The following is a 24,736-nucleotide window of genomic DNA, read 5'->3' as shown; positions in this document are numbered from 1 at the left end:
ACACTTTCCTGTGAACTTTTTAAGATCACTCACTAGCATTATGATTGATAGGAATTTGGACTACTTTTGTAGAAGTTAAAAAAATGGTTACAGAAAAAGTCATGATGGACGGTGACTTACAAAGCAATCATAAAATCTGACTTAGTAAAGCACGATATTAATTTTACAGTTTGCAAGTGAAAGAGAGAATTGTTTCCGTGAACTCTGTTCTTTTTTTTTTTTAAAGTATTTATCAATCTTTTTCAGGATGGACTCCTTAGGCATGGCTGCAATGGTTGTTTGAAACAAGAAACAGATACCCTCTTGGTGTCATTCATCTCTGATCACTGCGAATCTGATCTTGAATGAAGGTGGAAGAAAACTCCTACAGAGAACTGGGAATGGTTTGTCTCTTAAGAAGGGTATAATGGCATTTCTAAAGATTTTACCAAATATCAGGGCATGTGATAAAAGTTTATGGATTGGGAATTAATGGAAAGTCTGTGAAATGGGAAAGAATTCACATTATGGCAAGCCTTGGAGAGCTAACACCTAAGCACCCTGAAATCTGTGACCAAGCCCACAGAATAACTTGAGGTGATAGAACTATCTCAGATGACTGTTTTTTCAAAATATAATTTGTCAGCCCCTGTAGCCTTCCCCAGACAGACTGGGAAAATACATTCCTTTTATTAATATTAGTCCAGGGGACTGGAGGATATTCTGGGCAGTGAAACAGATAGTTTATGGAAATTGCTACAGAATTCAGATTAAAAAAGAAAAGGCAGTGCTAATTTGTACCGGGGAGTTGGTATCTGTTTTAAAAAATACTGTTCCAAAGATAATTTTTTTACATTATATATGTATTAAATAACACATCTACATGATGAAACATGGAATGTATAATTAAAACAATGACCGTAAGTATAGAACTGTGTAAACACTACCTAAATCATATGTGTAAACATTAAATAAACTGTTTCATTTCTAGAGGTTACAGAAAACGCTTAAAAATTTTATACAGTCTTTCCACCTCTCCCCTCCACTATTTTTTAATATAATTGCAGTTTTAGAGCTAATCCATGTATTAGTTTTTTAATATTTGCAGTTGTGTTAAATTTTACTGAGGAACAATTTAGTTTGGGGAAACCGTTGAATCTGTGGTTTGAGTATTTGTCCCAAATACCAATATTTTTCCTACACTGGCTGCTGTATATTTGTGGTCACCCAGTGGCAATGCATACAAAGACCATGTGCAGTGGCAGCGCCTCTCACAGGGAATACCAGCAGGGAAAATGGAAGTGATCAATGCACACAGAAATTGCTCTTCTTGGTGGAGGTCTCATGTAGGCAGTACTTGAATGACACTTTATGTTTCTGGATAAGTTGAAGGAAAGAGATAGAAACCATTTGAAAGCCATTGTTTATGTTCCCTGGAACGGGCTGGAAGGAACAGCTCTTCTGAGACACATCTTTACATTGAACATATGCAGAGCTGTGTCATCAGTAATTCTGAAAACATGCTTACAATGGTTGGGTAAAATATTTAGTCACCCTTTAAATATGTTAGCTCATACACCAATTTTAGATGTCTACTGCACTTAACATTTCCAATAACTGGTTTCATTAAGATTTTTAGTGATACAAATTCATAACAAAAGGCAGTTAATACAGAGTGCAGTTATGAGACCAAAATACACATGGTTTAAATTTAAAGAGTTAAATGTTAGCATTTCCCTATAGGGAAAGGTTATTTGGGCAGTGGTGTACTGACATTATCACCACCCACAGAGAAGGGGACCTGTTGATCATATTGGTTAAGCAGAAATTCAAAAAAGGAAAATTGTAGGTCTAGAGGGTTTGCTTGGTGTAAGTGAATCACACAGGAAAAAATGCTGATACCCAGGGTTGTTGTAGTGACTTTTTTTGATGGTTAGAAAGAGAAATAAGCACAGGATATTTTTGTCAAGTTTGAGGGTTTAGATTGCTTGCTAGGTAAAATTGGTCTTAGTTATTAATATAGTGGAAAGTTAAATGATGGTCATGGAAATATGATAATAAATGCTGTTGTAAATCAGACATAAATTATTTTCTGTGTCTATTTAAAATACTCCAATGTGTTAACAATGGGGTTGAAGGGCTTCTAAGAACATTAATGTGGAAAATAAAGGAAAGCTTCTGTCAAGAAGGTGTTTCTGGACACTGCCATGCTGTTTCTGGCAAATCATATCTGATTAGATACAGGTAAACAAGCAGCATTCATTTAGCAGAAAATAGTGCTATCTGTATGTCTGGATTTCTGTTTGAAGAAGCCTTTATAATTATCTTACTGGACCTAGCTAGAAACAAATCTATTAAGAAAAAAATTACTGATTTGCCACTATTTAATGTTAGTTTAATAGGACGACTCTGTCTATAAGCTTCTTCTAATATTCTTGGAAGAAAATGACATAAAATTGGATGGGTTTGAGTAGTTTCATACAGACATGGGACCGCACAGAAAAACCAGGTATCATCATCACTGCTGTAAGGAGAACTTGTCTCTGACCCTCAGTCAGTCAGCTTGAACACAGGCTGAGCTACCCCAGGCTACCAGTCCTGTACACTTTGCTTTTGAAACTTTCGGTGTGAGATATAGTTTCAACATGAAAAGTCAAAACACAGTGGTTTACAATCAGTTTTGCTTTGTTTGAAGCTAAAACTCAAAACAAAACTCCTGGAGTATAGAACTGTATGCAGCAAAACATAAGAAAGTTGACAGAAAAACTCTGCCAACTGAGCCAGCTAGTTTCACTCAGCTCTTGAAATAACTCCTTTCTGCAAGTTCACTTTTCTGCACATGTGTGAGATGTCAAAAATGAGTTGGTTTCACAACCCCGTGGCACAGATAAATGCCACATCTCTAAAGCTTCACCCTTTGTTTAAGCAAGGTCTCACTCTCATTCTCGGTCTTGGCTTATAGTTTTGACACCTGCCAAGAGATGAAATTTTCTCAGCTCTAGGTTAGTTACATTTAACTTTTGTACATCTGTAAAACAAAGAATTTCTGGTAAGACCCAAATTCAGTTTGTATGTTTTTTATAGTTGTATCCAGCACCAAGAACTCATTTCCCAAATCTTTATCAATGCTCTAAATGGCTGCTACTCCCAAAAGGAGAGTAGCCACTTCACCACTTGGAGGTCATTCAAGGATTCATGTGCTTTAAGCTCAAAACCTGGTGTTTCAGGGGTGTTGAACACCTGCTGCTATTCCTAGCTGATATGGGAGCTGCAGGATCTCATGCCCTTGTGAATATCAGACCCCTCATCCCAAGGTACTCTTATTCACAGTGGGGCAGTGAGCAGTCCTCTGCTCTGTTTTCAGTTTTTGTAAAATTTTAGTGTAACTCAACAAACTAATGAACTGCACTGATATTGTCCTGGTTTCAGCTGGCTGGTACAGTGCTGTGTTTTGGATTTCATATGAGAATTATGTTGATAACATACTGATGTTTTAGTTGTTGCTAAGTAGTGCTTACTCTCAATCAAGGACTTTTCACTGTCTCATGCTCTGCCAAAATCTGGAGGCAGCATGGCCAGGACAGGTGTCCTGAACTGGCCAAAGAGATGTTCCATACCACAGAATGTCTTATATAAGAATATAAACTGCTAGAGTTTGGCTGGGAGCTGCTATCAGTGCTTGGGGATGGGCTGAGCAGTGTTGAGCGTGTAGTGAGCAAATGTACTGAGCATCACTTGTTTCTGCTGGGTTTTATTTACACACCCCCTAGCTCCCCAATGTATTTTCATTACAATTATTATTATCTTAATATTTTCTTTTGCTTGAATCATTGCTCATCTCAACACAAGAGGTGTACTTTTTCTTCGAATTCACCTCCCCATCGGTGCAGGTGGGGAAGCGAGCAAGTGGCTGTGTGGTACTTGATTGCCATCTGGGGTTAAACCATGACAGAGACAGAGACACTTTTAACAGAGCATTGCTGAGTACGTATGAGCTCAGACAAGTCAGAGCTCCTTTGTTTGCTGGGCAGCTGGTCCATATTCTTTCCCCCAAAATACTGAGGGACTTTCTAAATTATCACTGATGGAGAAGCAAGACCTCAGTAGCAGTGGGGCTAAGGGAATCAGCTTTTAGATGTAGCTCTCACACTTTGGCAACTTAGTTGAGAAGAGCTAGACTGATATTCAGAAAAAAAAATCAAATAATCAGTGATCTTGTGTGCATGTATTTTGGTTATTCATGTGTCAAATTTTCTTGGTGAACTGGTATCTAGAAAAGTGCAAGGGAAATGGCTGAGTACAAAGTTTTAAAGGGGTCTTGAAATATAGCTTACAGACTTGAGCTACATGAGAGTTATTGTTAGTGGAATTTACGATATAATGGCTCACCTTTGCACAAGAGTGAATTTTATATGGTATGATCATATGTTACCAAGAAAAGCCCCAAAACACTGAACTGTTGGTGGAACGCAAATATTATGTGACTCTGAATCTCACTTCGTATTTTAAACCATGAGAGTTTAGATCTGAGTCATCGTAACTTGTAAGTAGGAGATATATGTATATATGTATGCATATATAGCATGCAGGCTATAAACAAGTCTTCTGTCTTCAGGTTGTTTTCCTCTTAAATTGCAGATTTGGTTCTCTGTTACTGTAAATCGTTATAGCCTCAATGAAAAGTCAGAAGTCAGCTGAGTTGCTTTGAAAACTTGAAAACAAACCTGGACTAGAAATCTTTACATTTTCTTCTCTGTTTCACCCCTCTGATTTTCAGAGCCCTTAGGCCACCAGACCACGTTATGCTTCTCTTACACCCCTGCTTCTCCACGGTGCTTCCTACATGGAGCTGGTGTTAGAATTTGCCCAACCTCTAATTTGTCTCTCAGAGCACTCTAATCTTGCATTAGAGGCAGAAGCATTGTTAGCACTGCTAAAAGAGCTTCTTTAACCCAAGATCTTTGTTGGACACCCCTGTAGTTAGAGCAAGAGCTGGAGAAGAGGGCACATGAGTGCCTGCTAACAGCCCCAGAGACACATGTGGGGAAAAGTTATTTTTCTTCCTTTTTTCCTTTTAACTCATCACTTAACTTTAAACATGCATCTAGCCAAGCTATGCAGAGAGTGACTTGCTGAGCAGAGGACTGTAAGGTAGGATTAGAGGCTCTGTTTAAGACAAAATCTGCTTCAGTCTAGAGATCAATCCCACCACAAAATAAAATTAACTTTAAAAGTAATGAGATTTTCCACTGTTAACTTAATAGCAGCAAACCACATGTTCTAAACAATGTTCTTTTTTTTTTTTTTGGTACAAGGACTCATTTTTAGGAACAAACCCCAGACCATTAGCCCTGCCATTTTTCCACTGCTGGAGGAAAACGTGAGCTCTTGCTGAGCTGTATGGTAAATATCTTGGATACATCTGAATCTACCACCAGTAAAAAGGCCTCTAAAATGCTAGCATGGAGGAACCAGTTTAAGGTACAGGAAATGGAAAAAATGGGAAAAAGAAGAAACATCTCTTTGGATCTTTAGTTCTGTTAATTTTTAGATTATATCTCTTCTGGGCTCCTAAAATCTTCAGTAACAAACAAGCTTTCTTTTAAAAAGTATTAAGTTATCAAAACATTTACCAGGTCCTAATACTAAATCCTAGCAGTCAGCAATGTTTAAGTTCAGCCATATCATTTTGCTGAGTAAGTTGTGCTAAAACTTAAAGTTTTCCCCTCAAAATGGTCTTTCAAAATGAGATTGATATTGTGAGAAAAAAAAGAAAAAAAAAGGAAGAACGCCTTCATCATGAGGAATTATGGAATTAATTTTCTTTATATACTCTGTTTGCACAAGACATTTTTGTTAACTCTTAATAAAAATACCATTCAGCTGCTACTTTCATTGTTTTTATCCTGGGACCAATACAACATTGTCATTATTGGATATAAAGTGCTGTAAAAACAAATCTAATTTGTTAAGTTTATTTTGATAAGAAATAAATATAAAGGTAGTGCATAGTTTGTACAGAGCTGCTATCATAGGACTCCTGGGTATAATTTATATAAAGAAAATAAAAAAGCATACATAACTTTCTAGTTGATTTCCTTTAACAGGGCTAATTGAAAACAGTTTCTGTTATTTAAAAGTAATTTATTTTAAATATACTTTTTAAAACAAAGTTCTTATTGATATCCATTTTAAGTATATTATCTCAGTGTGGGATACAAGTAAAAGGTCAAATCTTGTAGGAGTATTTTCTGTATGACTCAGTTCTGATCATAGATAAACTTATCGGAGAAACCAAATTAGTTAACCTTTTCACTACCAAAAGCTCGTTTTAACAGGCTACGATGGTTTCTTTCACAAATGCAGGACTTCAAACTCATACTTCTGTTCTGAAACATGAAAAAGAGAGTGCTAATTTCTCTCTTCTCTCTCTGATAAAAGGCAAAGGTTTGTGATTTTAAGATGAAATTAAACTTGTTGAGGTTCAGTGTGTAGGCACAGTAAGCAATACACTATTAATTTTTAGTCAGGAGCTGCTGTGCATAGCGGTGCAGAAGCAGATGCATTTTTTTTTACTTTATGTCTGTAATTTATGGACATTGTGGAATGATATATTTTTTCTTGCCCAGTAGCATAATCCATATGTATGGATCTGATTACTGGAGCACTGAAAGACAAAATGGCTGTAGGTGGCATATCTCTAGAAAGCAGCCTCTTTCCATATGGCTTGATAGGTTGTCCAATTCCTGCCTGCTTAACTGGTTTGTGATGTTTCTCAGAAATCCCTTCAGCTCCGCTTCCTCCTTTGTTTCCATTGCAGCGGCACTGACGGTTCAACGACTTGGGTTGTTTCAATTCACTCAGCCTAACTCAACAATGCCAGAAATTGCCCTTCTTTCCTAAAGCCGAATCCAGAGTGATTAAAAGGCTTTAATGGACTTCAGATCTGGGACCACACTCATGTCTGGCAAAAACTCTCTCAGATGCTAATGTGCCAAAGCTGTCTTCATGGCATTTGGCAATCTCACCTCTTATCAGCACAATTTAATGTGGTAGCTGGGGGACAGTTTGACTCATGTAGAGTTTTGCCTGTGAACTCATTCCTACCACCTTTACTTATTTTGCATAGTATCGACACTCACTGACTTGAGTGAAAAAGTTGTGTTGAAAGGGATTAAAAATGGTCTCTCTCCAAATGGCTCCAAGAGAGCTACATTTCAGGCAGTACCTGGAGGAGAGCTCTTGAGACACAGATATTAATAATATTTCTAATGTTCAGTGAACACATTAAAAATATCCGTCAGTGAAGATATCTAGAAATCTGGTTTTGAAGGTCAAAGCACGTAGCCTTTGAGCTGAGCTGTAGGAGTACACTGGCTCTGCACAGCAAGAAGTAAAAAAAACCCAGTCTGTAAGGCTTGTCCCAAGTTGAACTCTAATGGGCTTGGGGTGGAAATTTTCTCAGCCCTGGTCGTATGCAATAAAACATTTGTCTCATGCTGGTAGTGGCAATGAACATTTTTTTTCTTCCATAATTTACAAAATATGAGCAAGTAGGTAGTTAAAGCATTTCAATTCTTCCATGAATGGAATAACTGTACATGGTATTTTCTAAGCAGAGAAATAACTGGCACTTGGGGAATTACTTTGTCACTCTCACAAAATGTAATTTCATCCAAATGGGAAAAATAATGCAATTATCTGGGCAGATAATGCAGCACACTTGGCATACATGGGCAGTGAAGATAGTATTTTATTTCATGAACAAGAGATGAGTGCTTTGGAAAACTTGTTGGTTTGCTTTTAATTATTAAAAGAGCAAATTCATGGTTTCTTTGGTGACTAGTCATACTGTATAGTATTTTCTTTTTTGTTCTATTTAAATTTAGATTGGTTATTCATACTTCCTGGCAGTGGTTATAAGAGGAGGATGACTGAGAATTTAGTAGGTGAGTTAATCTCATTTTTACTGTGTCTCAAGAGCCACCCACTTTCCCTTCATATGACTCGATACCAGAAACTTCTTACAAGATTTGCAGAGTGAGACCAAAGTTTTGACCTTCTTCTTTTCTGCCCCGTTTTTGTTGCTCCCCTTTATTCTTCTGCACATTTCTTGTTTTCCAGCCCCTCTCACGAGCCCAACACTCGGCTCATCTGCACATATGCCTTCTCCCTGCAGATGCTGGGTGGGATTGCCCAGAGGGCACTTGAGGTCAGGGAGTCAGTAGAGAGTGATTAGCTGGCTGCTGACTCAAAGAGTCGAAGCCCTGAGGTCCCCAGCAAAACCACATCTGTAGATCCATGCCCTGAAAATGAGCATGCTCCTAATGTCCATAAGGAATCACTCGAACATCAGGGCTGCTGAGACTGGGTGGATTTGTGTAACAGGTGAGCACTACGAGGTGTTGAAGCCGTTCTCCCTATTGAAATGTTACAGCTTCTTCCCCCTAGAGTGGGCGTCAGGGGACATCATAACATGGAGGTTTGTACCACAGCCCCACTTTCAGCCTGAGTTCTCATAGAGGTTGTCTCCTCTTTTCTATTTGGCCAATTATTTTCATGTGGCTTTTAGAAACGCTGGTAACTTTGAGATCTTTATCACATTTAGCTTCTCTGGCCAAGGAATTCAGCAGCTTTTCAAAGGGAAAAGATACAGATGTGCACATGCAGACACTGACACTGCCTTCAAAACAGGGCTAAGTTATAGACAGCAGAGAAATCTTTTTGGCATTCTGGCACTAGTGGTTGCATTAGCCCTTGGTGAAGATTTTCAGTGGGAAATATGATCTAGGTGTGGTGTGGTGTCTCTAGATGCTTCACTTTCTGACTTTCACTGAAAGATGATTGAAACAGGCCCTGAATGTGCTACCAGTCTCATTATCTGAGATAATGAGAATAAGGGAGATTGCAAATGACTCAGTGCATCTTGTAACAGGTATACTAAACCACTGTCCTGATGTCAGAGAAGTACACAAACCCTCTGTGATAAATCTTCCTGGTGCACCTTACAGCTTCTGAATCTTGCTAAATACTCTCCAATGCTTCTACTCCTAAAACAACCCTCATTGTCCTGAGCCTTTTAAATAAAGCACTGCCAAAACATGACACCATTTAGCAACAGGCTTGAGAGACCTTTCTTCTCCCTGTTGCCACTCTGGGTTGTGGGTGTTTAACTTGCCCAGGGCTCTCTCTGATCATGAATGACAGCACAGCCCTGTGCTGTGCTAAGCAGCTGAGCACACGCTCCTTTTTCTGCTGTAAGCCTACAATGCACAGCAGCAAGACAGTTGCGCTTGGGAAAAGAGTTTCCAGGTTTTAGCAGTGAAATATGCAGAACTTTAAAGCCCAGAAGTGACAGTTTTGAGCTAGAGGAAGGTTATCTTGTTTTTCCCCCAAATATGTCTGTTGGTCTTGGTAAAGATAGGGCCTCTTTCCAAACCTCACCACACTTACAGCCCTAGACTATCTTGGCTGCAACAACAATAAAAACTACCTTCAGCTTTATATTTTCTTTTCCATTTCAAGCCCTCTAAATTATATGTTGACATTCTCACTGCTAGCTGAAGAGCAGCATATCTCACAATATTGCAGTCTTCATGTGTGACACGTGGCATGATGTTGAGGAATATGCCCAGAGCAGTGTTTTGTGGACTTCACCTGCAGCCAGGTACAAAGAATGAAAGTTGCAGCAGCTGCTAAAGGACAGGTTCATAAAGGAGTTGAACACTTTGAATCAAAAAGGGGGAGCTGTGAGTGTTTTGAAGGATCAGGGTTTAAGGACTTCTCTTGGCTTCAGCTTCAGGCAAAGCTGGACCATCTTTCACTGAGAAAGAAATCAGCCTTTTTGACCGAAGTGAGAAGCAATTGATTGAGTGTTTCTGCTTCCCTGCTTCCCAGTGCCTCACACTCCTGAGTAAGGATGCCTCTTATTAATTATCATGGACCTGAAACCTTTCCACAATTACTGTGGTTGCAGTTCTGCAAATAGGAAGTAATAGTGACATACAATCACTAAGTGTGGTCCTGCTGTGTCTGTGGGCTTCTCTAAAGGCTGACTGAACACAGCGTCCCACCATGGCTAATTTTTCCCTGCAATATATTGTCTCTAAGAAAGCTGAAGCCATACAATTCCCCTTTTGCTCTCCCACTACATTTTTATGTTCTGAGGAGGAAAAAAAATCCTAACCAGCTTTTTTTTTTCAGCTAGAAGAGACAATATATATGCTTCTAATGTGCTCTTCGAGTCATTACTCAGCTGCAGAAAGTGCTCCAGTACACAAGTACAGGAGATGTGTTTGTGTCTGGTCATCTCTGGAATGCGTAGCCGCCGAGTGAAAGGCTGAGAAACTCTTGTGGACGGCTGTGCCAGTGATGACCTGCCAGCACTGCCAGCCTGGTCTCTGATGGTGGAGAGGGATCATGGGTGCCTCTGCAGCACTGAGGGTCTCCAGAATGCTGGGAGCGTGAAAGCTGGAAGGATGCCCCACACCAGGATCTCCTGGTGTTTGCTTGAGTCCCTTAGGGCCTTACAACTGGCACTCAGCAGTTTGTAGGATTGGGCTTCTGCTGCTGGAGAGAAAAAACTTCATTTGTGAGGGATTTCTGTATGTGCAAAAGGTCTGCTAAAAACCCGATGAAATTAAAATGATCACACATGTCCTTCAGCTTAGGAAGAGAGAACTCTAAGTGAGAGCATGTGTGCTCTGACTGGGGCTGAGAAAATGTCAGTCTGATGTGCTTGGGAAGTTCATATTGATACAAACAGGGAGGCTCCCTGCTGCCCACAGATTTCCCACATAAAAGTCCTACTGGTAGCCGTGGGAACTCAGCAGCAGCCACGCTGTGGCTAAAGTCACCACTCTAAAAATGTAGTGAAATTAGTGTTCATAAAAGTGAAAAACATGCCACAAGAATGAAGATGTTCTGATTCACAGCCATGAAAATTACATGAGTTCTGGCATTAAAAAAAAAAACAACCCAGCTAAATTTCTCAGTTACTCTGGCTTCAGAAGGGGATTGCTTGTGAATTTTTAAGAAGTTCCTTTGAGAAAAAAATCTTGGCAATCCTCAATCAATTTGTTGCACCAAAACATACCCGCCTCTCCCGAGCGGTGCCCACGATGTGACGCTGGTCCTTCTCGCCAGTCCTGTGGAAAGGGCCGATCCTGTGCTGCACAGTGGCCCCTAGTGAAACTGAGTAGTTTGTTCCAGAGTCTGTGAAATAATTTCCAGCAGCTGGTTTGTTACTAATTTCAGTTCTGCCTTCCGATCTGACCCTCATCTCACTCAAACTATGCCACTTGCTATGTATATTTTTAAGACAAGTTAAAAACCTCACGGAAGCATGGTGGACCAACAGACCTGTCCCAGTGTAAACTGAGCATGAACCTGGGACCCAGAGGCAAAGGTAATGCTAGGAATAATGCAACTTAACAGTGTCATTTAGTGTCATTTTCAATTTGAAATTTCCTTTTTTTCTGTTTTTTTTTCTGCCATGGGTGCCATAAGGAGAGGAGACAGTTATGCCAGCTGCCACTCTTGCTAACTAGAATTTGGATTTTTATGTTGCATCACTGTTCCAGTTATAAAGACTCACCCTCAAACAGGTACTCTTGTCCCTTGCAGCTTTTATTTTCTTGCACCACAAGGATCTGAAACATCAAATCTGCTTTTTTTCCTGTGTCCTATCAAGCCTGTTTTCCTTGATTTTCCAGGAGAGATGCTACAAAGTGACAAGCATCCATCTTTTTGCTCCTCACAGTGTTCCCTCTGCCATCATGCTGTCTTGCAGAGCAGCAACAGTAAAAGTTACCTTGGGAAGGAGGTGGCAGCTGGCTATTGTGCTCACTGGGCAGACACCACCTTCCCATCCCCACCCCCATGCCAGCAACAGCTTATGACAGCAGCAATCTTAAAAATAAAACAGGAAATGATTTCAATAGGGGATGTGGTGGCTGACAGAGAAAAGTGGGGTAGGTCTGAAGTGCCGTTGTTCTTTCATGTGAGCACCGGGGCCCTGCAGAAAGGTTGCAGAGGAACGAATGTTTGCGCAGCCTTTCATGTGGCAGAGAGGCCTGTGCTTGTTTTTGTTGTTGCTGCTGCTGAAACCCATTGTGGTGGCTGTCCTCGTGACCTGGGTCCGAACACTGCCAGTGGCAGTGAGGCAGCATTTCGCTGGAGCTGTGTGGTCCTGAGGTGCTGCTGGCACACACTTGCCAAGTGGTGTAGGACTTGCCCAATGGTCTGGCCTGAGTTTAGGCCCCCATGATAACCCCTTGACTTCAACGTCTGAACTACTTCCTTGCACTAATTGCAGCTGGGATAGCTGTGCTCTGGCCAGTAAATAGTTCACTTGCCCACCACATTCCAGGATGAGATACTGTTTTGGTCTGATGCCTGAAGGAAACACCTACCTTACCTGCTATTTAATCTGAGAAGAACCTTTAGGATTTGTCTGAATTATTGAAGGGGAAGGCTTCAAATGCCTGAGCCCTACATGCTAAGAGCTCCTCATCCTCCTTGTTTTCTCCTGGAGGATCAGCTGAAAGAAAGAAGAGGTCTGGGTGAGTTCTGCTTCAGGAATGCTGAGCAGTCAGAGCCTCTCAAGCTAAAAGATGCTTCTTGGACCTCAGAATGCTGGGTTTGTTCTTGGAGATAATGCATGGGCTTTGAAATGAACTTCTGGTCTGCTTCCAACAGCTTTGTATTTATAGTGAACTTTCATTTCTCTCACCAGCTGAGTTAAGTGCTTTTTCCTGTAGCATTCAAATGCTTGGAATAGACGTCTAAATCCTTCTCTGCCTTCAAACACAAACATACCATATCTGGGTCAGGAAGTCCCTGACCTCCAAATCACTGGAGGTCGACAGAGTATATCATGGTAGTTTTACTATAGGCTTGGCCTAGTCCTGTACTCTTCCCCACTGTCAGCTTTAGAGAGGGGATATTGGGCTAGAGGGACCTTTGGTCTGACCTCCTATGGACGTTTTTATGGTCTTTTGTCTTTATCTGATGCTTCTGGGGGCTAATAAAGATTTTGTAAACATAAAGAAGTCATTGTGATCCAAGAAGAAGTTGTGAGCATAGGAGGGCTCTCCAAGCCCGGTGCTCCCTGGGAGCAAAGGTCTGACAAGAGAAGTGCGTGTCTGGCAAGCACTGATGAAACAACTTCCAAAGTCTATCAGTTGCTGGATAGATGGTCCTCAGTGGGTAATGAAAATAACTGTTTCTGGACATAAAGCTTAAAATTTGATAATTTCATACAATATGTAATTTATCATTTGGTTTTCTTCCGGCATTGACCCACAGGCCTCATCAGAAACAGCAGATCTACCTCTCTCCTTGCTTCTTAGTTGGTTTCTTCAAGGGATAAAGAGGTCCCCAAAAGGGACCTGTGCCCCCTTTGCCAAGCCCTGGAGGCCTGCTGAGAAGAGTGGGTACCAGTGCTTGTTATCTAAGTGGAGCAACTCGAGCATCACAAAGCTGTGCAGGGTGTTAGGCTTGCTGAGACCCATGGTGTCTGTGCTGCCACTGGCTATGGGCTCTGAGATATCTTAGAGGTGCACTTAGAGGGCTTTGAGGCAGCACAAAAGCATCTGCTGAGACTCCTCTGAGCTTGCTTTCTCCTCTGCCTTCCTCTCCTGTCTGTTAGGTCAGGGGGAGCAAGCAGGACAGAAATCCTGCATGTAACTCCACTTTCCCTTCCCCTTTTCAATTTGCTTTTAGAAGGTGTTTCTAGGTAAGGTAGAGCAGCCTCATGGCTGAGAAAGGACCTCAGCCAGGCAATGAGAAAGGCTCGCCTAACTGGCCCCAATACCTAACCTGTGCCTGCCTCTCTTTGGGGGCAGCACAGCTGCTTTGCCATAAGAAGAGAGAGGAAAGAAGAAATGAATATTCTGATGTGAAAAAATAAAAAGTCAGAGAAGGATTTAAAAAAAATCCTGTTCATTTTTCCATCTTCCCTTGCTCTTCCAAGCCTAGAAAAATCCCTTTCAGTATGACATTAAGCCTGTAAGAAGTCCTATTCTCTTTTTAGTCAGATATTGCAGAAAGGGTTTAGAGCTATGGTTTCCCAATCCTGCACTGAAGCTGCTTAACCTTCACTTGCATCATTGCGATCCCTGTGTTCTGAGCTGGAGCTTCAGTATTGACACTTGTAAGGAAGGTGCTATTTTTAAAGTCAGCCCCCACATTCATGTTTTGTGCACTCCCCAAATAGTCCTGAAGATTCAGATCTCTGTGTGCCCAGCCCTGCCACCCCTTACTTCCCCAAGGGCCACAGCCCTGCCTCTGTGGCCAGAGCACATCACCAGAATGGAAAATCCAGTAGAGCTCACCGGTTACCCTGGGAAGGAAAAAGAAGGTTTTGCTTGCACAGTTGATGCTTTCCTGCATGTTGTGCAGCTTTAAAAACTCCAGTATTTTAATCAGAATGAACAAAATGTATGCTCCTGCTTGAAGGCTAAGTGCCACATTACAACTTAAGAAGAGTCAACAGTTTGCTTGATGTTATTCAAGTGTCAGTTCAAAATACAGCCTGAAAAAACCTCACCTCACCATGAAAAATGCCCTGTGCTCACAGGATCAATTAAAATGGCTGGTAGGGATTCCGCTACAAAACTGGAAAAACACCCCAGAAGCCAACCTGTGATGACTCCTGGAGAGTGTCAGACTTTTGTAGAAAGTTAAAAGTATCTAAATATAAGTAAGCGCTTTTAAAGCTGTTGCTGTCTGTTCATGTCTCTCACTTGCCTAGTCTGTGGGGATCCTTGTTACTTATTCAGGGAGGGAGGCAAAGATCAATAGAAAGATGCAGAGTGATTTCTGGCAGTTTTAGGTGAGATCATGCACTTTGCTCTCTCTGACTGCCAGTATCCTTGGGGCTTGCTGCCATCCAAGCCTTCGGTGGCCTCTACAGCTGCAGCAGCAGTTTCTGAATTGCAGTGAGAAGATGCAGTTCTGAAGGTTCACGTTTCTGAGATGCCGGCCTGCCCCAGCCCCCTCACACCTCAAGCCAGGGACATCTACAAACATGGCCAAGATCATCCCTCCACTCAGGGCAGATCAAGTAGACTTGGAAATGAAGGATTTTTGAACTTCTTTTGGGAACGAAAACTAAGAGCTGCTTTTCTTACTCAGTGGCACAAGGTAAGAAGGTTTATGGAAGGATTAATAGTAACCTTTACAAATGCTGAAGTCACGAACACACGTGTGACTTTAGTGCAACCGGGGTCCACACAAGGGATTTGCTGAAAGGCAGCAAACATGCAGGCTCACCCAAATGCATGGATTTGACCGATCTTCAGGGCTGGGGAATAAAACCAGCAAAACTACAAAGCTGCAGTTTAATGCCTGGTATTTTTAAACACAAATATGTCCACAAAATAGTCGGTGTCTGCAGTCATTTTCTGCGAAGACGGATACAGCAGCCGATCGAGTTACTCAGAGCCGAACGCTGCACCTGGGCTGACCAGGCGCTCCCTGTGACTTGGGCAGCCACATCCCCGAAAACCCCACTGAGGAGGACGGGTGTGAGCAGCAGCACCGCTCTGACAGGGTGCTCCGGAATCGGTCTCTGCTGCGCGGGGCAGGGCGCTCTCCGGGGAGGCCGGGCGCTGGCGCGGCGGCGGGGACAGCTGCGGAGCGCGCAGACAGCCACCCACCCACAATGTCTGCAATGCACACAGCTGCTGCCTGGCTGCATTACAAAGGTGCCCCGCAGCAGCACATGCGTCCGCTGCGATGCCAGCGGCTGCGAGCCGTGCTCAGGCTATATTTTACAAGTTCGTTTGCTATGGCGCTGCAAGCACAGGCATGCTTTTATGGCATCCAGAGCATTTCGCTGAATGATTTGGTAGTACGCTACTGACCAGACAGCGAATTTCCAGATTTAGATTATAAGAGGAAAACAGCAAGTGGTAGGTTCAAGTGCAGGTCAGTGGATATGTTATACCAGAGCTCCTCCGCTGAGCACGGGAGTCACTCATGCTCCCCCAGGACCAATACCTTAAGCTGCGCTCAGTAGAGATGGCCTAAGGTGTTTGCTTTTATGATTGCCTGTACCATTCACACTGAGAAAGTGCTGTTATCACATTGTAAACATAATTTTTAATATTGTAGAATGTTTTTGGTTGGTATTTGGGCTTAAAACCCAATTGTATGAAGATTTCTTCCTGTTCTCTAGATGTATTAAGTAGCATTTTAGCAGGAGGCTTTCAGGAAGGAAAGGAAGGCCCAGAGGTGAGAGGATGTTCTGAATCTGCTGGTGGGCTTGTTTTTAAATAGCCAGTACCAGTGAGCACAATTTGGAGGAGGAAAGTAAAGACAAGCTGTAACCCAGGCCGTGAAAACCACATTTGGCGTTGATGGCCACACGATGGATACACATGGAAAAACAAGTACTGCAGCACAATGTCATTGGCATTCAGCATGAACAAGCAGCATTTAAATATCTTACCTGTAACAAAACCTGAGTTTACAGACAATGTAAACCAGCTTACTGACCTGACTCACGTTCACCACCTGAAAGTGTGTTGGGAGAGTATGTCCTGACATCTTACAGATTAAATTTTGTTTATCTAAACTTTAGATCACCTTTTAAGGTCAATATCCCCTTTAAAGACAGACCCAGGGCTGCATGAGCCCCCTCTTCCTTCCCTCCCAGTGTAAATGACAATTGCTGAAAGCACGGGAGGTATGATACCACCTGAGAAAGCTGTGTACTGATTTGTTGCCACAAGGAGTAAAGTACCTTTTCTCACTCTCACTGAGTTGAACTGCTTGTGAAAGTGCAGCCTGGACCCTACCCAGTGTTTGCAGAGTAAGATCTCACCCATGTAGAAGTTAGTCATGAATAAACTGCCCAGAGTTATGCTTCAGGTTGCTCATGGCTCTCCCACATCTTCTAACACAGCAGTATTTTTTAATGTCAGTGTGCATCTTGTCCCTGGAGGTTGCAAATAGTGGCTTTTGGAAGGTGGTCGCTGTCCCTGGGCAGAAAGGACATGTGAGAGTTGGGGGGCAAGGGATGGGGAGTGTGTCCATACCAGCAGGGAAATCTCCTGCCCCCAGCACAATGCCCTAACTTGTTTATCATTTCAAGTATTTATTATTGTGAGAGGGAGACTTGGAATAGTTGGAAAGATGAGGTATCGGCAGCTTCACAGCTTGAAGTTCTGATGCATCCTTTGGGAAGGCTGGGTTCACTGGGGCAGCTACAAACACAATAAAACACACACACAGTAGCACTTTGAGGCTGATAAGACTTATTTTTCAGGATGGTGTCTTTTTCCCCTCACAGCAGCCAGCTCAAATTCCAATTTCCTGCCTTAGCTCTTACTCAGGCAAACCTCCTATGGACCTACTCCTATCTGTAACAGAACGGATAAAAACCTTCAGATCCTGACCCAGAAGATACAAAACAATGCTGAAATTAAGGTTCACAGAGCTACACCCCTTTCATTTAACCTAGTTTCTGTATGACACAGACATCTGACTGTGTGACAGTGCGGTGCAAGTAGGGCAGATGCTGTTCATTGAGAAGACATTTGTGTTGTGCCTGTGCTTGCAGCATGTCCCACTGAAAGGGACCCCTCCTCTCACCCTTGTTCTGAGGATCAGGCTTCGCTGAGGTCGGGGAGAAGGAGAATGGGAAACATTTAGAACTGTGTTTCTGGAATAAATGATGGGGGTTTTTTGCTTTTGCCTCTGAATTTCACCTTTCTGCACAGGCAAAGTTTGTCAGATGATGCAACAGGTGCTGGTGCCATGAGGACAGTGGACACTCCATGTGCTTGTCTACTCCCTGCCAGCTGCCCTGCCTGGAGAGCTCTGCACTTTTGCCCAGCCGTGGGGCAGGGTCTGGCCTTCCAGAGGGGCCGCAGCCCCACGCTGTGTGTGAGAGAGCAGCCCTTCGCACTGGATGCTGCTGGCAGATGTGGAGACAGCCTCAGAGCATGTAACCAGACAACACCCTACTGACGGCACAGCCTTCATTCCCGAGCACTGCTAATTGTTCAAAGCAAAGCTGGCAAAAATTCGAACTCCCAAGCATTTCCTAGGAAATGTCCTTTCCCTTTCCCCTTCCACATCATACTCCTCTGGCCTATCTGGTCAGATTTCATGCCTGAACATGCCCTTGGCGGGCTGCTCCCAGCTGCAATGTGCCAGGGGACATGGTGACCTGCTGGCACATGTGGGCTGCAGCCATAGGGCACACAGGGGGTTTTGTGCCTGTGTCTGTTCAGGAATTAAAAGAATCCTAAAAAGGTGAGAACAGAAGATAAGAACCAAGGTAATGGTACGTTGCTGAACTGTTTTCCTTGCTGTAATTGTTCAGGTTTTAGAGCAAAGCAGAGAGCTGTGCTTAGTAACTGTGCTGCCTTAATGTGCCCTGCAGTTAGTAAATGGTGACAAATATAAGCTGGGGCTGTATAGCTTTGCAGAAGGCCACCCAAAGGACAGAAGGCAAAGGGCTGGCATTACTGGGAGCAGGTGTCACGGTTACTGCAGCTGCAGCTGCAACTGCAAGCAGCCTTGTTTTGAATATGAAAACTTCAAGCTGGGAGTCACAAGGTCTGGCTAAAAGGGGGAAGGAAGAGGAGGAAGGCCTGTGCTAGGTGTGCTCAAAGAAGTGGAGCCGAGTTAACGTTTTTCTGTCTGAGCATGGCTTGGTTATATCAAGCAGCCAACACCTTCCCTTGTCACCTCCCCTGCTCCAGTGCTTCAGGTGGTGCATAAAAACCACTGCTATCCCTGCAAAAGATCGGAAGCATCATGCTTCTGGGAGAGTCTAAAGAAAAGTAACATGAAAAATCTCCCACTAAAAATGAATGCATTTGAACAAATGCCTCCTGTCCAAACCCAACAGGTATGGGTAAGAGTGGTTGTCCATATTTTAGGCATACTCTGGTCTTTCCATGCCCCTGTTTGCTGCTCACAAATCAGTGACTCATGAATCCTTTCCTGTTTTTTCTCAAGAACATGCTGTTTCATAAGTTCCTATATCTCAGCCTATCATGAGGAAACTCTCATTCTGTAAAAACCGTTGAGAAATTGGATATTTGGTCTGCTTGATAATTTAAAAATAATTGCTGAATTATTAAATAAGGATTGAATCAAAAACCGGCAAAATTTCCAATTCTTTTTAGTTCTGACAAAAATGGACTTCTTTCTATCAGGACTTTGTTTTCTTTTGTTTTTGTAAATTATTTTTTATCTTGGTGTTAGAAGAGAATTTGCAGCCTTCCTCACAGTATACAGAACTTAGAGAAGTAGATCTCTTGTCTTTAAGAAGTTGATATGTCTAAAAATGGCAAAATCTGCCCAAAAATATGTATCAATGATAATTATAACTGTTAAATATGTGCAAGTAACTTAAATAATGTATTTTAGCCTCATTAATTAAACACTAGAAATATTCCAATTTTACTTAAATACTCTATTCCATTAATACATAATAAATGTATGCAATAAATAGCACATCTGTTGTTTACTGCTGCTCCTATTACTACGAGTTTTATGTCTGGTTCTGTTATTGGTACAAGGTCTGTTTTCGGTGAAAATTCTTCAAATGTCAAAACATGACTAAAATGCAGTAAACTGCAAGTAAAACAACCACATTTGAAAGAATGCAAAAAGCGCTTTGGCAAGTTGTTATCTTTACAGTGGTATCTTTGCTCTATATATTTACACAAATACACAGAAAGATATTATATATTAATTACACAGGAAAATCTTACTCATCTCTGTAGAAAAACAGGATAGAGTTTTCACATGTGGCTCAGCTCTAGGACGATGTGATATTAGTGTCTGTGCTGTTTTCAAGATGCGATTTATCTAACACTGGGAAAGGGTATGGTTTGGCTGACTAAACTCTGGAGTGATGCTGAATGATAAAAGTGCTAAGGGGAATTTTTGGGGCATCTAGAAGACAACATCTAAGACTCTGTAGGTGTAAAAAAACCCAAAAAGACTTTTTCTGGTGGTTGTATAAAAAGCTTGCTGACATTTTATGACATGGACTAACCTCCTCCCATACCTTTAACCCCCCCTTGCCAAACATAACTGCCTTCAAGCTGGGTGCAACCACGCTCACACAGAGTTGTTATTTTGGCACTTTGTCTCATCTCACCTCTCTTCGAGAGAGTTGTACTCTCAGTGTTCCAAACTGGAGTGGGATGTAGTGTACATGGGCATGGCCAGGGAGAAGGGCAAGCAGACAAATCCAGCAGCTCATCTGGGATACACACCACCAGTCATCTGCAAAACACTGAGCATCACAGGCCTTCGAAAGCTGAGGCAAACCCCACACTGGGTTCGAGTGCTGGGGAGAGAGAGATTTGCACACCCCATGCTGCCATGGGGTCTGCTGCAGGTAAGGGATGGCTCTGTGGCTGCAGGAACATGCCAAGCCAGGAAAAGACCTGCTGTGAGCTAAGAAAGCTTTAATGCTTGGAGGAATGGTGTGGAAATTGAGGTCGGTGGACTGGTGGGGATGCTTGTGAGAGTAGTAATGCCCCAGGACAGATTTACATGAGGAGAAGCACATTTGTGTAATGGTAATGGGTGGGTCTAGGAGGTGACACATGATCTTCTCCAGAATTTGGTCTTCAGACAGGCTGGCTCCTTTCCACAGTGAAACTGAGGTATGGTGACACTGCTGTTAGTGCAGAGGTCTGAGCTAGCTCTCTGTCATAGGATTCCCAGAAGCCCCCCACCCTGTCCCATCTGCACCCTGGTGTCTCCAAGAAGCCAAGGGGGTATCCAAACTTCCTCCTGGGCTGCCCATCCTGGCCCTTGCAGGGTCCTGCACCCTGGGGAAGCTTTGAACAGTATTAATCCCAGCCAACCCATGGGCCAGTTGGTAGGGAGAAGGACATGTCCATGGAGGTAGATTTGGATGTTCAAGGGGCTGTTGAGGTTATTCTTCACAAGGGCCTTTTGGTTTTGGTTCCAGAGGGAGCCTTATGTGAGCAGGGCTTGCTGCTCTTACCTTCCCAAAGTACCCCGGCGGAAATGCCCACTTTGGCCTAAGCTGCCTTTTGCTAGAGATTTGCAGAGAGATGGTGGCCAAAGGTCTTGGTGGAGACAAGTCTCTCCAAGTCTGCTCCTTCTCCTGCAGTGTAGTCCCAGATCTTTGGATATCAACCTTTTCTCATTCCTATCTACCACTGCTTCAGGGCCTTGCTCCTTGAGGAATGGGGAAATCCAGGTCCTACTAAGTTATGGAGAACAGAGGGATCTTGATTTCTGTGGTATGGGGTCTGGGCTTCGCTCTCTCTCATGCTGGACTTTCATTTCAGGCCACCAGAGCAAACACATGATTGCTGCTGATATCGGTCAGTCCCAGGTCTGTGCTGACAACTTTTCCAAAAAAGCTTTGCTGCTGTTTCTTGTAGTCCTAGAAGCTGACTACACAGTAATCCTGGCTGTGAATATTTCTGGAAAAATAGATTGGCTCCAGCAGGGTAAATAAAAGCTTGAAAAGTCAGTGCTCCTCTTTCCATCCCCCCAGGTTCATAGAAAGCACCAAAAAAGAGTGTACTTATAGTTGAATCTTGGGATTTCTTTAGGAAGCAAATTTTAGGAGCCTGACAAACACCAGCCTGCAGTTGGATGCAGTGGACTTACTGGCTTTTCTCCTCAACATTAAAATCTCTTTGAACTGGGAAGGTTGCCTGTCAGGTGTGGGTGGCAGAAATTGAAAAATAAAGCTCTCAGATATTGATTTTCAGCCTGTTGGTATTAAAACCAAAACACTTCTTTCATGTTCCCAGACACTGTATCAGAGCCCACAGTGGCTTGCAGGGTATTTCTGTGCATCGTGGCAGTGAAGACAATAGAACATCCTGTGAAGTAACAGACTTAGCAAAACACCAAAGAGAAAATTGTGAAAAACACACTTCTCTGTTCCTTTTTTTAAACACAGACTTTTTGTTAGAAACACAAATATACTGCATCTGAAATGGCTTTCTCTTGTGATTTGGCTTCTTTTTAATCCTCAAACCATTTAAAGTGCCACTCCCCTCCCTCAAACCCTGTTGAAGCTTGATGTGGGAGAACATAGTCTTTTTTCCCTACTGCTTTCAGTCACTGTCTGACATGTTCTGAATGTGCCTTGATGTGTCCACTGCTTTTAATACTTCTGGCTAACAAAAAGCACTAGATTTGTTTCCTCCTACTGACACACATATTTTTTATTTCTGCAGCCAAATATTGCTGTGCTTTGCAGGGGGATTATATGGGAGAGCAATGTAAAAACCTCCATAAAGTCACTGCTTGGTGGTAACTTACTCAATCAGTTTTGCTATGCAATTGCTATAGGCTGGGGCATCTTTCATGCTAAGTATTGTGCTAATAGACCTTGATGCTTGCAAGCTAAAGGCTTGTTCTTGCAGTTGTGGCTTTGAAGGCAGTGGAAACTTTATTTCTTCTCTTAAATTTGTTAGTGCCTGTCTCCAGGGCACTTTGGGATGCAGCACTATTGGAAGTGTAACCTCAGAAATGGGACTTGGTGTTGAGGCGCTGCAGCCTGCACAAACAAAATGGCATTTTTTGTCTTTTTTTTGGGGAGGCATCATGCCTACACCAGGATGAGAAACATCTTTCTACCAACATACACTTCCCCAGTGTTTTCAGACACATGCAACTTCCTTTGCTACTGCCTGGCCTAGGTTTATGTCCAGTCTTGCTATATTTAGATATTTAAAGTTTATTGCATCTCCCTCAAAGCTGGCTGAATTCTGTTGGTGGGGGACATGCTTCCTTCAATGTCTACTAAGTTTATGGCTACAGCACCAGCATTTTAATAGCTTTGGGAATGGATGATGTTCTATGAAGAGAATGCTCTGCCAGCAGTTGAAGGGAGGTATTGATCAGCCACGTTGCCCACTTGTGCAGGTCTTTGCCGGGGTATCAGTATCAAAACAGGAAACGATGTGAGAAATGTTAATGAAACTTGACAACAACAGCTCAAAAGGTGTTTGATCCACCGTTTGAATGTACATAACTATTGCAGGATGAGGAAACAGGAAATACGCTGAGGGGGAGGAGATAAGAACAGAGAACTGTACAAAGAATAAAAATACTGAACTTGAAAAATTCCAAGTCACCTTTTCTAAGTCAGCTGGCATGCATGAGGCACTTATCACAGCACACAGCTCCTCATTTAGGCATTATGCACGTAAAACCCAAGGAGCCAGAACTGAGGTCCTTTAGCAGTATTTTTTACCATGCTACTGATTGTGAGACCAAGTTAATGCCATGAAGAAAAACTCCAAATGAAAAAAAAATAAAAAAAGGACCCAACCCCCAAATTTATTTGCCAGCAAGGGTTTTAAAATTTTCAAAACCAAATCAAGTCTCTGTGGTTCCTGTTTCTTCTGAATCTGCATTTGCCTACAGCTTTGATTAAATAAAATACCGCAGTGCTATTCCTGTTCAGAAGGAGTATTGTCATTTCATGATGACTTTTTCCTCTCCTCAGATCCCCTGCACACTACCCCACATTTTTCGAAATGTAACTGAGTCAGGAAAAAAAAAAGAAAAAGAGCACACACCCTCTTTCCCCTTGCTGTGTTTTATGGCAGTAGGTTGTCTGCTTTCTTCTTGTCGAGTTCCCTACTAACCCACTCCAAAGTGTTACTCAGTGAAGTCTAGAATTGTGTTAATTTGAAAGAAATGTTCTGGGGGGTGGGGGGGTTGGGGGGGATTGATTTGAATGTAAGAACAGCAAATGTTTCCCTTTTGTCACCTTTTATTAACAGCACTCAAAGCAGTTTGAAGACTTAAAGTCATGAGTCACAGTTTTTAGACAAAGGAATTGGGCTCCAGAGTTGATGCTTGATAATTAGTAAACTAATTGTGAAGTTCAGGTCTGCTGATTCCTAGTCTCCGGCCCAGATCCATTGAGTGATACAATTTCCTGTTTCAATTACGCTGAAAGGAACCATTTTCTAATGTGCAGGACACCCACTAAGGTCCTTAAAATGCCCTTCGAACTTTTGAAAACAGGGACCAGTAGTTACAGGACACATACTTCCTTCTAGTCCTGCACACACTGATGGGACCTTGTGTCTTCACAGGAGAGGACAGAGAGGAGTTGCCGCTGTGTTATGAAGGTCAGGAAAGAACGACTGTCCTGTGGACCAAGAACAAGGGCATCCAAGTTGTGGGAGCAAGGTAGATTGCTAAGTGTTTTCTGGTTCTTGGGGTCTATTGTTTTTAGTCTTAAAAATGCCCCTCCCTCGGGGCCGTGATATCATTGCCTGGCATTCCATGAACTTCCTCCAAAGTTCTTTCATGTCCTTCTATGTTAGACAGGAATATAAATTTCTTCTTAAGTGGAGTGAAATACCACCTGTACATTGACCTGTCATGCTGGAGACAGTGTGGCTGGTGATGAGTCCCCTTTTCATCATCTTCCAAAGGCAGGAAAGATAATACAGTAAGCTATTATGAAACAGGCTTTTTATAGAAGATGATTTCACTGTGACACAGTCTCCTCGTGTGTGATTAACTCTTCTTTGGGTAGTGATAATGAAAACAAAGTAAACTTGTGGCTGACGTAATATCATGATGCCCTTCTTTAAGACTGACTGTAAGTGTTAAGAGCACTCCCACTAATCTCTTTTTTGAAAAGCAAAAGAGCTATATCCAGTTTGACTAGTGAGTCATCTTTTACCCTCCTGGTCCAGTTCATGGAGTTCCAGCTGACTTCACAATCCATACTCCTCTGATCACTTGCTCACTACGAACC

At 42.5% G+C, this 24,736-nt stretch overlaps 1 long non-coding RNA gene across 9 annotated transcripts in view; it reads left to right on the top strand.

The window, feature by feature from the left end:
* The window catches only part of LOC125321860, an 89,579-nt gene extending 88,596 nt beyond the window's left edge, over nt 1-983 (top strand). For all 9 annotated transcript variants that reach the window (XR_007201726.1, XR_007201737.1, XR_007201732.1 and 6 more), the window contains one exon: nt 247-983. This is a non-coding gene — a long non-coding RNA (uncharacterized LOC125321860). The remainder of the gene's footprint in view (nt 1-246) is intronic.
* The last annotated feature ends 23,753 nt before the right edge of the window (nt 984-24,736 follow it).

Source organism: Corvus hawaiiensis, chromosome 2, assembly GCF_020740725.1.
Source record: "Corvus hawaiiensis isolate bCorHaw1 chromosome 2, bCorHaw1.pri.cur, whole genome shotgun sequence".
Taxonomy (NCBI): domain Eukaryota; kingdom Metazoa; phylum Chordata; class Aves; order Passeriformes; family Corvidae; genus Corvus; species Corvus hawaiiensis.
Note: the sequence above shows the minus strand (reverse complement) of the source record. Positions and strands in the feature narration are given on the sequence as shown.